We start from the raw sequence: 13,519 nt of genomic DNA on the forward strand, positions 1-13,519 counted from the left end.
GAAATGTGTAATAAAACCCAGAGAGAAATGCCAAGAAAGTGAATAAAAACTGTGACAGAAACAAGATACAAGACTGCTCGTGTTTGGCGATATAAATAAAGCATAAACGAAAACACAGTGATGTGAAAGATAGGAGCAGGGGTAGCCATAAAAGTCACATAAACTGGCTTGTGCTGTGCAGAGTTTATCCTCCTGGAGATTGCCCTGCAGGCTGGCTCAGAGAGGTACAAGGTGAGCCTTGGCCTGGGGATGCTTTGGGGCACACAAATGGGACATTCTTTTTAGAAGACAATATGTATCATAACTTATAACCCCCATATCCTTTGAGCTGATAATGCCCTTGCAAAAAGTTTACCTTGCATTCTTACACTGGGTGCAGAGTTCCAGACAAAAGTATTGGCATGGTGGGAGGATTTGTAGGAGCGAACTATTGGAAACAAACTGAATGTCTGTCAACTGTGAAGGAATGGAGCAGTGTGGTGTGGGGAGGGGAGGAAATGTGCAATATGAGAAAAGCTAGACATAGCCACTGGAGCCAGAAGGGGTCTACAGTGTGTTACAGGGAAAGGCAAGGTCCCAAAGGACAGATTCTGGACCTACTCATATCCCGTTTGGAAAGAGAGAAGGAAAGAGATAGATTATAGATAGATACATAGATAGATAGCAGAGATGATAGATGAATAGATACGGATGGATGATAAATAGGTGCAGCTAGATATCAATACATGATAGATAAGTAGGTGGTAGCTAGGTGATAAATATCAATAGATGATAAATGGATAGGTGAGATGTTAATAGATGATGAATAGATGATAGAGATGGTAGGTGAATAAATACCGATAGATAAATAGATATAGATAGAAGAACGCTAGCCAGGTAGATGTTATAAGTGATAAATAGATGAGAGATAGATGATAGATAAATAGATATCAACAGAGGATAGATGAATATTCCCTAGATAGACCATGTTTACTATGTTCATATAATATCTTTACTACTTGTGTTGTAGAGAATACAAAGTAAGGAACGGTGGGCTGTGAACTTCTGGGACCCAGATGAGCATCAGAGGCTCTGGAGGGGAAGGGCATGCAGCCTGGGCTCAGAGCAACTTCCAGGGCTGGAAGCAGCAGCCAGCAGAGCCCTGCACGGCCCAAGAAGCAGGGCGTGGCTGCCCACCAGCAACTCTGGAGACACTAATTGTCCTCCTCCATTTGGGAAAGAGGCACCTTCCAGCATCTGCTGTGCCCTGTGTGGCACAGGGGGGATTTAAAAATAATCCCTCACCCTGTGATTGACCAGAGACAGTCAACACTAAGCAGAATCTGGCCAGTCCAAGTGGAGGGTGCATCAGTTCTTGTAAGGATTAATCCTGCCTTGCAGATGGTGTCCCGAGAAGACTGATGGTAACCACTGCTATTGGCTATTGAGTACTCACCACAAGCCAAGCCCAGGCTGAACAGGCTCTGTGCACATGATCTGACCCAGTCCTCCCAGCAACCGTGAGAGAGAATTCATTTCTTTACGCAGCTGAGGAGACTGAGGCTTAAAGAAGGCAAGGACCACTGCAAAGTCACACAGCCTAAGCAGAACTTGAGTTCTTTTTCCTAAGGCTAGCACCCACTTAGACTCATCTACACCACTCTCAGACCTTACAGGGAGACAGTCTCCTGACTTCCAAGCAGGAAAGCTCTCGGGTACACCCCACATCCCCACATCCTACTATCGTTTCCTCCACCCACTCTTGGGGCTCCATTCTGAGAGCAGCCTGAGCTGGCACATTGTGGCGTAAGCTCGTCTTTGGGAGATAATTAGATTACCTCCCTCGCCTTAAGGAAAAGAACAGCAGATTAAAAAAGAAATATGACAAGCCATCTAAGTGCCAGGACTGCTCCCCAGAGAGTCACACTTCCATTTCGGTCCCTCGTTCCAGACATGGAACCAATTAAAGGAGTTGCAACATACACAGTTCAACCAAGTGACAAAAGCCTGCCTAAGTGTCTTACAGAGCTATTTTACCCACGGTCTGCACCCTGAGAAACGAGCCGGCTGGTATTGTGCAACCTCAGGAGCGTGCGCCCAGCTGACGGGGTGCCTGGTTGCCCTCCTCATCCTCTGCAGCCATCACCTCCTGAGCCTCTTCTACCTCCGGTGCCTTGGCAAATCCCAGGGGAGGTGGCGCAGGCCAAGGCTTGTATTTTTGACGCCTGGCTGAGTGATTGGCTCAGGAAAGTCTTTCAGTCCCTCATCCCTGCCTGTCCTAGACTTTGACCTTTTCCACTCCTGCCCCACATCTAGACAACTTGGGGGGAAGAGAAAGCACTGCCCCACCTTGACAACTCCCACTAAAGAGCTAACACAGTTCCATTTGCCTTATTACCTCAGGGCCGGGGCACATAAAGTGAGCAGACCAATATCGGTGTGCTAGTCAGCTCTCCATTACTGTTACAAATACACATGGCCCATCACCTTAAAAAGAAGAAAGTTTCATTTGGCTCACAGGCTGGAGGGGTCAATGCATGACTGGTTGGCTCCATAGCTTTTAGCCTATAATGCAGCACATGGCAGCAGTACTTGGCAAATCAATTTGCCTATCACTGGGATGCAAAAGAGAAGAGGGAGAAATGGCTGAGGTCCCATAATCCCCTACAAGAGCACACCCCCAGTGACCTATACCTTCCCCTAGGCCCCGCCTCTTAAAGATTCCACACCCCTAACCCAGTAGTGCCACCCTGGGGAACTCGTCTTTAATATATGAGCCTTTAGGCGACACACAAGACCCAAACTACAGCAACCATAACAGAATATGGGATTTGTTCATTGACCTGCAAGGATTTCCATCCATCTTGAGGAAAGGCGCTTTGCAAACTACTAGCCAAATGGGGAAGAAAATGTAAACCAGGTGATAAGAAAGATGTTGCCACTTTTGGGTGACACGTGGCTCTCATCTCGGTTTGCTTCACCTTCTAGTCAAAAGTGGATCCCTGGCCCCCGTGGCTGTGCATGAGCACCAGATACCAGAAGCAGAGAGCAGCCACATCCCACACTCTGACACACTGGTCTGCGTTCACCCTTCCCAGACACTTCTGTCTCTGGAGCAAGGACTCAGGCGATGACTCTTTAACTAGGAGCGCTTTACAGTTCGCAGGGCGCCTGTGAGCCGGCTCTCCCTGCTCCTCCCATTGATCGTCGGGCAGCCAATGGATCATCCCCATTCTGTGGATGCAGAGAGAGGCCTGGCACAGCTCTGTGTGGTCAGTAGAAGAGGAGACCCTGCAGCCAGCCTGTCCTACCCCAGGCCCCGCAGCCTGACCTTTAGCTTTCTAGCATCTTGTAACGCACAGTTACAAACTATTCCAATGTACGCTTCGCTTTTGCAGAGTGCAGCTATCTATTCTAATCTACCTCCCGAGTCTTTTTTTTCTTTTTCGATTTTGTTAGTCGTCATTGGATCATATTTATTTTTATGTGGTGCTGAGGATTGAACCCAGGGCCTCACACATGCCAGGCAAGTGCTCCACCACTGAGCCACACCCCCAGCCCCTACTCCTGAGTCTTTAAAGACAATTTTCACAGGATATCAGTTGTTTTTTGAATAAGTGCTGCCGTAATTCAAGGGACAGCCAACTTCAGCAGGCAGCACGGGGCTGCCAGCAATCTACGTGATAGCCACTGGTTCGCAAGCCTGGTGGATGGACAGGTGGGAGCAGAGGGTGGAGTGGGGACTTCTCACTGGAGTCTAAAATGTCCCCAGGTTGCAAACCAAGGTGTGGGGGTTGGAGCAGCCAGGGTGCTGGCACTGCCCCCATGGGAACACTGCCTCTGGTGCCAGCAGAGGGACCACCCACACCCAGCTTTGCTTCCCAGTAAAACTAGCACAGAGCTGGCAATACCAGACTACCCAGGCACCGCCTGGGACCCCAGATCTGCCTGCAGCCCCTCATCATCCAGTCCTCTTCTGAGTCCCTGCTTGATCTCTCCATCCACACCTAGAGTCAGAGACTGCTTCCGGAGGGCGCCCAGCTCATGGATGGCTCGGGTAAGCACGGGCTCCTAAGTAACACCGGCCATCGCAGCGCTTCGCAGCTGCCTCTGAGGTGGGCGCTCTGCTTCTCGGTGTTGCTGATGAGGAAATAGACTCAGAGGTTAAGCCACTTGGTAAAGTCCTCAGGTCAGAAGGGACTCAGCATTCAAATCCATTGTGACCGCAGGGTTACCCTGGCTCCAGAAGAGGCTTCCTGCAGTTCATGTCACTTGTCAAAGCCACAAAGGGATTAGGTTCTTAGGGGAACTTGAGAAATTAAACTGGCAATCCTCTGATACTATGAAGAGCCAGTGTATGTGCTTGAACTTTTTGCTTAATTCAACTTTGCTGAGAATGAGGCTGAACTGTCCAGGAGGCCATCATTTCACTGGGGACATTTTAATGACTTCTGACTCCAAACCTTGCCTCTGCATCTTTACATACAGCTCCACAGCCCAGGAAGGCTCCGCCTGTGTTCCTCTGCTTTCTGACTGTCTTGTCCCTCTGGAGAGCTCATTCGTTCCCAGCCCCCAGCTTCAGTTGTCACTCAGAGCCAATGACGTACGCTGCGCTTTGCGTGTGATCTCACCTGGCTTCCAGTATTTCCAGCCTCCCTGGAGGAACCAATTATCTTGAACTGTCTTCCCCAACAGATGGCACCGTCCCTCCTCCTTCCCTACCTCCACAACACCCCCAGCGGTCCTAACACATAGTTACACCTGCCCTCTGCAAGGCCATCTTCTGGGTGCAGGGGGACAGCAGGAGACAGAAGAGGGCGAGCCTTCCTTCTCACTGAGTTAACAGTGTAACGAGGAACATTTATATTTGCAAGCAAGTAAAAAAATGTGACAGTGACAAATGTCATTTGTCAAATGACAAATAAGACAGCTTGTTGTTGGTGTTCTCCCCTGGGAAATCAGATGCTAATGGCACCTACATCTTGGGGGTTCCTGAGGATGATGTGAGATGATGCAGGCGAGGTGCTTGCAGGGTGGACACCAAGTCTGGAGCACTAAGTGAACGTTAGGCGATTGTTATCTGAAATAAACAGGATGCTGGGAGTAGAGGGACAGAAGGTACTTGTCTGAGTGAGAGAGCAAGTCTCTCTGAGGTGTCCTCCCATGTCCGTCGAACTGTTAAGAAGTTTCCAGAAGTGGAGAAAGAGCACCTTGGGCTGGAGACCAGCAGGGGCAAGGTGCTGAGGCAGGAATGTAGGCGGCCCTTTGAAGAGAGGATGCTGGCACTGAGCTAGCTGAGGGAGAGACAGGAGCAGCTAGGGATGCAGGGACCTAAGGTATGGGAGATGCCACAGTGCTGCAGGCAGGAGAGCATCCTTAGGCAGGCCAAGAGGCCACAGGAACTACTGGGCTGCAGCCCAGGCTCATGCAAGAGAGGATGGAACATGTCCCGGGATGCACAGAGCAGCTGAGGAGAGCTTGTGGGGGGAGATTGACAGGACCTGATGCCCAGAGGTGCAGGTGGGTGAGGAAAGCTCCCTGGGTGGGCTTGAGCTGTCAGGTCTGGGTGGCCCCTTTGCAGAGCAGAGGTACATGAGGGAGCAGCAGGTCCTGGAAAGGGAGTGGAAGAAGCCCACAGGCCTGTTAAGCACCCAGTCGCCAGCCTCAGCCTCCAGCACTCCTTCCCTGCCAGTCTCCCACTGGCCAGAAGCCTGCTGTCCCTCTACTCCTCTGTCTCTGACTCTGCCTGGGGGCCTCTCCTGCGCTGGCCTCGGCCGTTCCCTCTGCACACTCTTCCTCCTAACCACACTGTCACCAGACCCCCCAGGCTCCCAGTTCGGACTCCAGGCTACCTCCCTGCTTTCTCTCTGACTTCCCTGTGTCCAGTGAGCATATCTACTTGCTGCCTCCAAACATGCCCTCCCCAGGTCCATGTTCACCACTGGCCCCTGCTTACCCCTCCTCAGTGCCTCTCTGGGAAGCCTTCTAAGTCATACCAGTTTGCAATCAGCTTTCCATCTGGGGCACCCACAGTGCTCACAGTTCACCCCAGTCACTGCTGTGTCCCCGTGTGACCTGGTGTTCTCACTTACTCCTGTGAGCACCATCTCTCAACAAGACGTGTCAACAGCCCCACAGGAGAGGAGAGACTCCTTGGTGAGTGCCTGTCCACAGACCCCAAAGACACAGACTTTGGAGATAAAGTTGCTTGACCTCTCTGAGCCTCAGTTTCCCCAACTGTCAAATGGGGTAAATAATAGAACCTGCTTTGGGGTTTGGGTGAAGTTCCTCTGCTGATGGCAGCTACTGCTCTATAAAAACTGAAGGTGACTCTGGGGCTCAAGCTGGGTGTCATCAGAGACTAACCCTGCATCAACTGAGCACCCCCAGATCACTCCTTCCTCAGCTAAAGTGTGCTCTGACCTCAATCTCCGTCACATGATGGACACTCTTTGGCACCTGGAGGAGTACAGAGTGAAAATCATGTACCAAGAGCAGGGTGGACCCCCTCTTTGGAAAACAAAGAAATATGATCCCTGCCCTCACGGAAGTCAATAGATCTTTCTTTCTTCCCTCTGTCCAGTCCTGGAAGGATTCTGACTTCTCAGGCACAGGAGAGAGCCTCATTCACTGGGGAGCCCACCCCGTCAGATGTGTATCTTGGGACCTGCAATGGAGTTCCTGACATCCCAAGGGACAGCCGGGTCTTATAAACGGGATTAAGATACTTCTAGGTGGCGATGCCTCTTAACCCTTGTCCACTCACTTTGAGAGGGGAAGCCAAGCTCAGAAGATTGCCAGATCCCTGCCACCGTCTCCTGAGCTCTTTTGAGACAGGCTTCCCCTCGCAGTGCCTCTGCATGTTTTCCCAGTCAAATGAATGACATTGCTCCAGCTCTTGATAGAAAAGAGCCATTTCTGTGTCTACTCACATCCTGTCACTTAATTGTCATTGTGTAGGAGTTCATTAACATTCCCTTAATCTGTTGTGAAGAGTTAAAAGGCTTTCAAATCTACTCAAACTCAAAACAAGTTTATTTGCCTTTTATGATGATTGAAATGATGTGCACTGTAAATAACCTTATGTTCAACACTCACAATATTAATTTCACTTGACTTCATGACTTAAGGTCAAATACGTTAATCAAAGCTGCTGTCATTAGTGCCGTTTCCTTTTCTATTAAGCGATTATGATCACTTACTATTAATGAGTCGTGAAGTTTTAATAAATTTTTGCTGGTGTGAAATTGCAAAACAGTAATTATGACACATACTATATGGATGGCTTGTTCCACAATGTAAATTTGGTAAAAATACAAAAGAACGGCAAAAAATTAATTAGTTGCTGCCATGGAACCATAATCAGCCTTTACCATGAGAGAAAGTGAGTGAGAAACAAAGAGCTCTTGTTGTTATCAGCAGTCTGTTCAACAATGTAGACCCTTTGAATGACCTGATGCCTAAAAATATGACATCTGGGCTTAAACCAAGGAAGAAATAATTTTGCAAATAATTTTTTTCTTGGTCGAAGTCAGTATTTCTGGCATGCGGCTGAGTGTGTGACAGCATGGGCCAAGAGGAGGCTTTTGAAATAAAAGCCAATGTTGCAGATGGGTTGGTGGCCATGGCACCAAAGAATGGCTGTCTCAAGGCTCAGAGGACCTGTGAGCCAGGGGAAGAGTTGACATCTGCACTGGGAGTTCTCTGCAGAATATGTAAGAATCACTAAAAGATAATGCCAAATGCCGATTCCTGGGTTCGGCAGGTCTTGAATGGGGCCCAGGCATCTGCATAACTCACAGGTATTCTGATATGGGTAATTTCTAGCCCACACTGAAAAATAATGATCTAGAAGCCCAAAACCACAATTCTACAAAACTAAAGAGGAGTCATAAGTCTCAGAGTAAACACTTATGGACCAGATCCCATATTAAGCACAAAACTATAAACTTTTGAATAAGTTAATAATCCAATGGAAAAGGTATGAATAATATAAATAAATATATCAATCCAAGATTTCCTGAGCCTTTTCTTATAAGATGTCAGAACAGAGCTGAGAATATTTCATGCTTGACTTCACCAAGATTCCATTTTACAGATGTGAAATATGAGTCACAGAGACATCGAATAACTTGTCCAAGGTCACCCAGCTAGCAAGTGGTAATGCCAAGAAGTAGGCTTTATTAGGCAGGCAGTAGGCAGCGCTGGACATGTGTAGGTAGGGGAAGAACACAAGCAGAGAACTACAGAAGACATCTGCAGTGACCAGGTGTACAGCAGGGTCGGAGCAGAGCCAGATGACTCCTTTTGGAGGCAGTGACTTCCCAACGGCTCCCTGGAGTTCTGCGGTGTGCCCCAGGGTCAATGCTGAAGTGAAGGGTTAGGCACAGGTTCTTACACCCTTGCCCTCCCACCCAAACCCCATTCTCATTTATATGTTGACTGTTGGAGAACACCATCAAGTGACAAAGTATCTGAAAAAATCCTTAGCTCAGGGCAAGTGAGGAAAGGGGCAGAAGGTGAATTATAGGCTTAGAGATGCTTCCAGAATGGGATCAAGTGGAGATGTTGAGATGGAGTTGAAAGTGAGGGCTGAAGGTGTCCAAAATGCCGGCAGAGGGTTTGGGGGGAAGTTACAACTGGAGATCGAGGACGAGGTACAAGTTCAGGGCGGGAGGTTCGGTATTTTCTTGGGAATCATCTGAGGCCATGTAACTCATTCTTCTAGAAAGCAGCTGTATCAACAAATTTCTGAGCAAGGCCGAGAAGGGCCCAGTGCCTGCTCCAGGCTGGTACTGTGCTAGGGATGGCAAAAACCTGTCTGCAGCCTTAGCAGGCCCCACTGTTGCTGTGCCCACGGGGAAGAAGAGGCTCACAGAGGTCAGGCACTGCCCTGTGCCAGTGCAGGCAAAGCACTTCACACACCGTCTCACTGACTCTGCAGAAGTCCCGTGAGGAAGACTCAGTCCTGACCCTATTTTATAGATGAGACTAACAAAGGCCTCTTGCTCCTAAGTGAGCACATTGGGACATGAGATTTCAGTCGCTTATGTTCTTTCCTCTCTATCTCCATGACAAAAAAGAGAACCCGATCCTTCATAAGAGTTAAGTGACAAAATGCAGAGCCACTTCAGTTACACAACGTAATCTGTCCCAGTGGGACCTGCCAGTTACTCTAACTTACAATCCAGCTGAGTCACTCAAGCATGAATGAAAGCCCACCCCTGCTTGAGGTCACCATTCCAGCAGAGACATAGGTCATCCAAACACAGGGTGAGATGAATAGGGTCCAAGAAGCAGAAGTCCCACCCAAGATGGCCAAAGTAAGAAAGAAGGGATACCAAACCCAGCAGAGAATAGGCAAAAGGCTTCCTACTCCCCACCCAATGCCTCGTTCCACGGAACTGCTTGCCCAGGAAAGGTTTTATTCCTCTTCCTCGCTGGTCATTGGCAAGGTAAAGCCAGGAGTCCTCCCAGAGTTTGTTGTCAAGGTCATCACTAACGGGTCTCAGACCCTCCACCAGAACCACAGTCTCCCGGCCCCTCAGATGCCATCTGAATGGATGCTTGGCGGGTTTGCCAAGGCAAGCGGAGAGCCAAGCCACCACTGGCAAACACTACCATCTGTGTTCCTCACAAATCGAGTTGTCCCCCTTGGTCTTGGCAAGACTAGCCTCATCTGGCCTTCACTTCATTATGTTTTGCTCAAGCTTTCCCCATCCGAGAGGCAAAACTGTTAAATAACTTGAAGACAAGGTCATGCCAACATGGAAACAAAAATAATCAGGTGGAGATCTGCAAATAGCTTGGGGAAAGGTGTTTCCAGGCAGAGAGGAGAGGAGCTGAGCCATTGCCCAGATGCTGAGGGGCGGGACTCTCTGTGATGGGGGATTGCCCCACTGGCTGAAGTCACCCCCTAGGCTGGAATGGCCATTAGCTTCACTTTAAATGGTAAAAGCAGGTGTTAAAGGCCAAGTTTGGAGGGGCACTAAGGATGTGTACCAGGAACTTTGCTGAGCGCCCCAGAGGCATCTCAGGGAGACAGGGGCCAGCAAGGTGCAGGCAGGCTGCTGTCACAGGAGGCTCCTCCTAGCTCTCAGGCCTGGGGGCTACCAGCCCAGAAACCTCCAGGAGCGGCAGGACATTAACAGTGGTTTCCATGGGCAGCACTGGCATGAGTTCTCTCTACTTTTCTATAACTTCTAACTGCTCAATATGAAATGATTATGCAACTAAAAGGACACCAACCTCTGCTTTAAATAACGGACCTATTAACTTACCAGCTACGTTAAAGACGAACAAAGCAAGCTTGCTCATGAGAAGACCGAAAAACAGCAACGTCCCCCAAAGCAGCGAACACACCTGCTGGTTTTGATCTTGACTTTGCGATCCCATTCTCGATTGACAGCAACTGAAGAAAAAGCTGATTCTAGGAGTAGGGACAAGATTAGACTATTTTGCTGTGTCAAAAGTAAGGAAATGCTCAAATAGTGATGGGGACATGTTAAAGGGAAATCACTGAGCATGTGGGAAAATTTGGATGTCAAAATACATAAATAGGAACAAAATAGGAAGCCATGGGCCAATATTGATAGTACTAAATGAACACATTGAGAGTTTGATGAGAATGGAGTCTTTACGGAGACTTAAAGAGTATGCCCATAAATTAATATTTGCTAATTTCGAGGCAGGAGGCAGGGAGGGTAACTTTATAGTAGAGAAACTTGACAGTATGTGATGTTGACCTCATCAGAAAGGGGACAAAGAAGCACTGACAGGAGGCTTAGGAACAACCTCCTTCACCTCTGAGATGTCCCTGTTGGACACACGTGACCTAAAATAAGTCATGGGGGGGGGGGGAAATCATGCAAACTCTGAATTCTACACGCTCTACCAAATATCTAACCTGTGATTTTCAGAAGTATCACAGTCATAAAAGTTGAGGAAAGATGAAGGCAAAACACACTAAAAAGACAGGATGACAAAATGTAACACCGTGACCCTGAGCTGAATGTTTCAGCAGGAAAGATATTACTGGGACCATTCATGAAACCTGTCATCAAGTCTACAGATGAGATTGATAAGGGCAAGGCTGACTTCTGATTGTGCTGTTTGTACTGTAGTGATGTGGAACAATGTCTTCAGGTGTGAGAAAGGACCAGAAAGACTGCCCGGGGGTGATGTTGTATGGTGTCCACAACTCATTCTCAAGTCCTCAAGACAAAAAGAAAGGATATTTCCCAAACTTTTGAGATTGTTTTTGCAAAGTGTTGGAAAATCACTGATGTAGCAGAATAGATGGGCTGCAATGGAGGTCCTCGACAAAGAAGAGGAGGTCAGTCCATCTCTACTCAGAAGGGACCCTAAGTCTCACTGAAAAGTTAAGATTTCCTTATGGCAGGTCCCATAACATCCTCCGCGACACAAGTAAGGATGGATAAAAGTTTCCTGTCCTGTAACAACTATAATAATTTTATCTTGGGGCATTTTTTGTTTATTAGTGATACTGGGTATCACACCCAGGGCCACATGCATTCTAGACAAGCACTGTATCACCAAATGACATCCCCAGACTGTCCCCTCTTTGTTTTGATTTTTAAAATTGAGACAAGGTCTCCCTAAGTTGCTGAGGCTGGCCTTGAACTTGCAATCCTGCTGCCCCAGTCTCCCGAGTAGCTGGAATTACAGGGTGTGCCAATGCACTCTACCATCTTAGGACCTTTTTATAGGAAAAAACTAAACACCTAACTCATTCAAAAAATCATACCATTGAGCCGGGTGTGATGGTGCTTGCTTCTAATGTCAGTGGCTCAGGAGGCTGAGGCAGGAGGATCTCAAGTTCAAAGTCAGCCTCAGCAAAAGCAAGGCACTAAGCAACTCAATGAGATCCTGTCTCAAAATAAAATACAAAATAGGACTGGGGATGTGGCTTAGTGGTCAAGGGCCCCTGTGTTCAATTCCCAGTACAAAAAAAAAAAAAAAAAAACCCACATCATTGAATAACTCATGGGGGGAAAGTTGATGGCCCTCTATATGAGCTAGTTGCCAAAACTCATGCAGGAAACCTGACTGAGGTGAGTTGCTAAAGGGTTTCATTAGCAATAAAGTAATTATTAATGAGTTTTGATTCTGGCAATAATTAAATAGCAGGGCCAGTTGTTCAGAAGATTAATTAGATGAGATCATCTGAATCAACTAATCCAGGTGAGTCCTGGGCATGGCCAGTGGTCCAAAGGTAAACGCTGCTGCTGCCATCATCGTGCTCATTACGATCATTATTGTTTATTATTGGCATATTTTTCTCTTCCTCATTGCAGGTGGGCACACTCCAAGCTCACTCAGAAGTGACGTGCCATCACTGAGGAACATGTTAGGAGGGTGTGGGTGTGCCAGAAATTGTTTCCCCAATGCTGAAAATTATTAACTGATCAACCCAGAAACCATTTGTGCTGAGATAGTGATTTACCCAGCGATAGCCCCGTGCAAGCTTCAATAACCAGGAGACTACATTAAGTTCACACATGTTGGAATATAATTGGTTCCAGCCACAGAGTCAAAGGCAAAGGAAAGGTCTGTGAAAATAGCAATCTAAAAGTGTTTCTGGTTTATTTCTCCATCTGGAACTCCTATAAAACACTGACCTAAGAAACTCAGGCTAGCTGTGTATTGAGGATAAAACAGGTAGAGTTTTAAATGGCCTGCCCAGTAAACTAACTGGTTTGTAACAAGGGAAAGGAAAAAAAATGTAATTCAATATTCATTGCCTGTGAAATAAATAACGAGGTACCTTGACCATTTTTCCCACTGAAAATAGCTAAAAATGCTGGCAAAACATTGTAAGCACCCTCTGAAGTACATTGATGAGCTGGCTAGAAAATAAAGAACACTAAGGTAAAATAATGAAGTGAAGATGTGAACCCAAGAAGTAGGCAGAAAATTGAACAGCTTCCTCCCTGGGGGCATTTGTAGAACCAACTATATTAAGCTTAGATTTTTACACAGCCTCACAAGGCACCAGAGACAAAATACCAGGTCCACCCAGGAGGAGGGAGTCAAATAAGAGATCTTAACTAATAAAACCAGAATCCCAGGAGATAGATTTTCAGTATAAAGTGAATTAGAAACAACTCCGCTACTTCCTGGTCACCAAAGGAACTATGGAAAATACTAACACTCCTGAACCCCAGGACAGAGGGAAAGAGGAAAAGAAGTCCCTGAAAATCAACACTGATAAGCTGTCCCTCACTCAGGTCTGTATCCAAAATTCTTATGAGCTGGGAGTTCAAAAGTCCTTCGGTTAACAATGTAAGTGGTCCTAGATTAGCAGTGATCCCAGGTATCCATCAGATGCTAGATTAAATCCTCTCTTAAGAAGCTCACCTTTATCCCACAGATAAAGGATTGCCATATGCAAAGTTCCAGGGAAAGTGAGCAATTCTCGCTGAGCACACAAAGAAATAAGGGACTTTAAGTGAAAATGGGCAAAAAGAATATTCAGTAACAATAACATCAGATGCTAAAATTATCAGAGACCAAACAT

The sequence above is a fragment of the Sciurus vulgaris genome (assembly GCF_902686455.1).
Source record: "Sciurus vulgaris genome assembly, chromosome: 4".
NCBI lineage: Eukaryota > Metazoa > Chordata > Mammalia > Rodentia > Sciuridae > Sciurus > Sciurus vulgaris.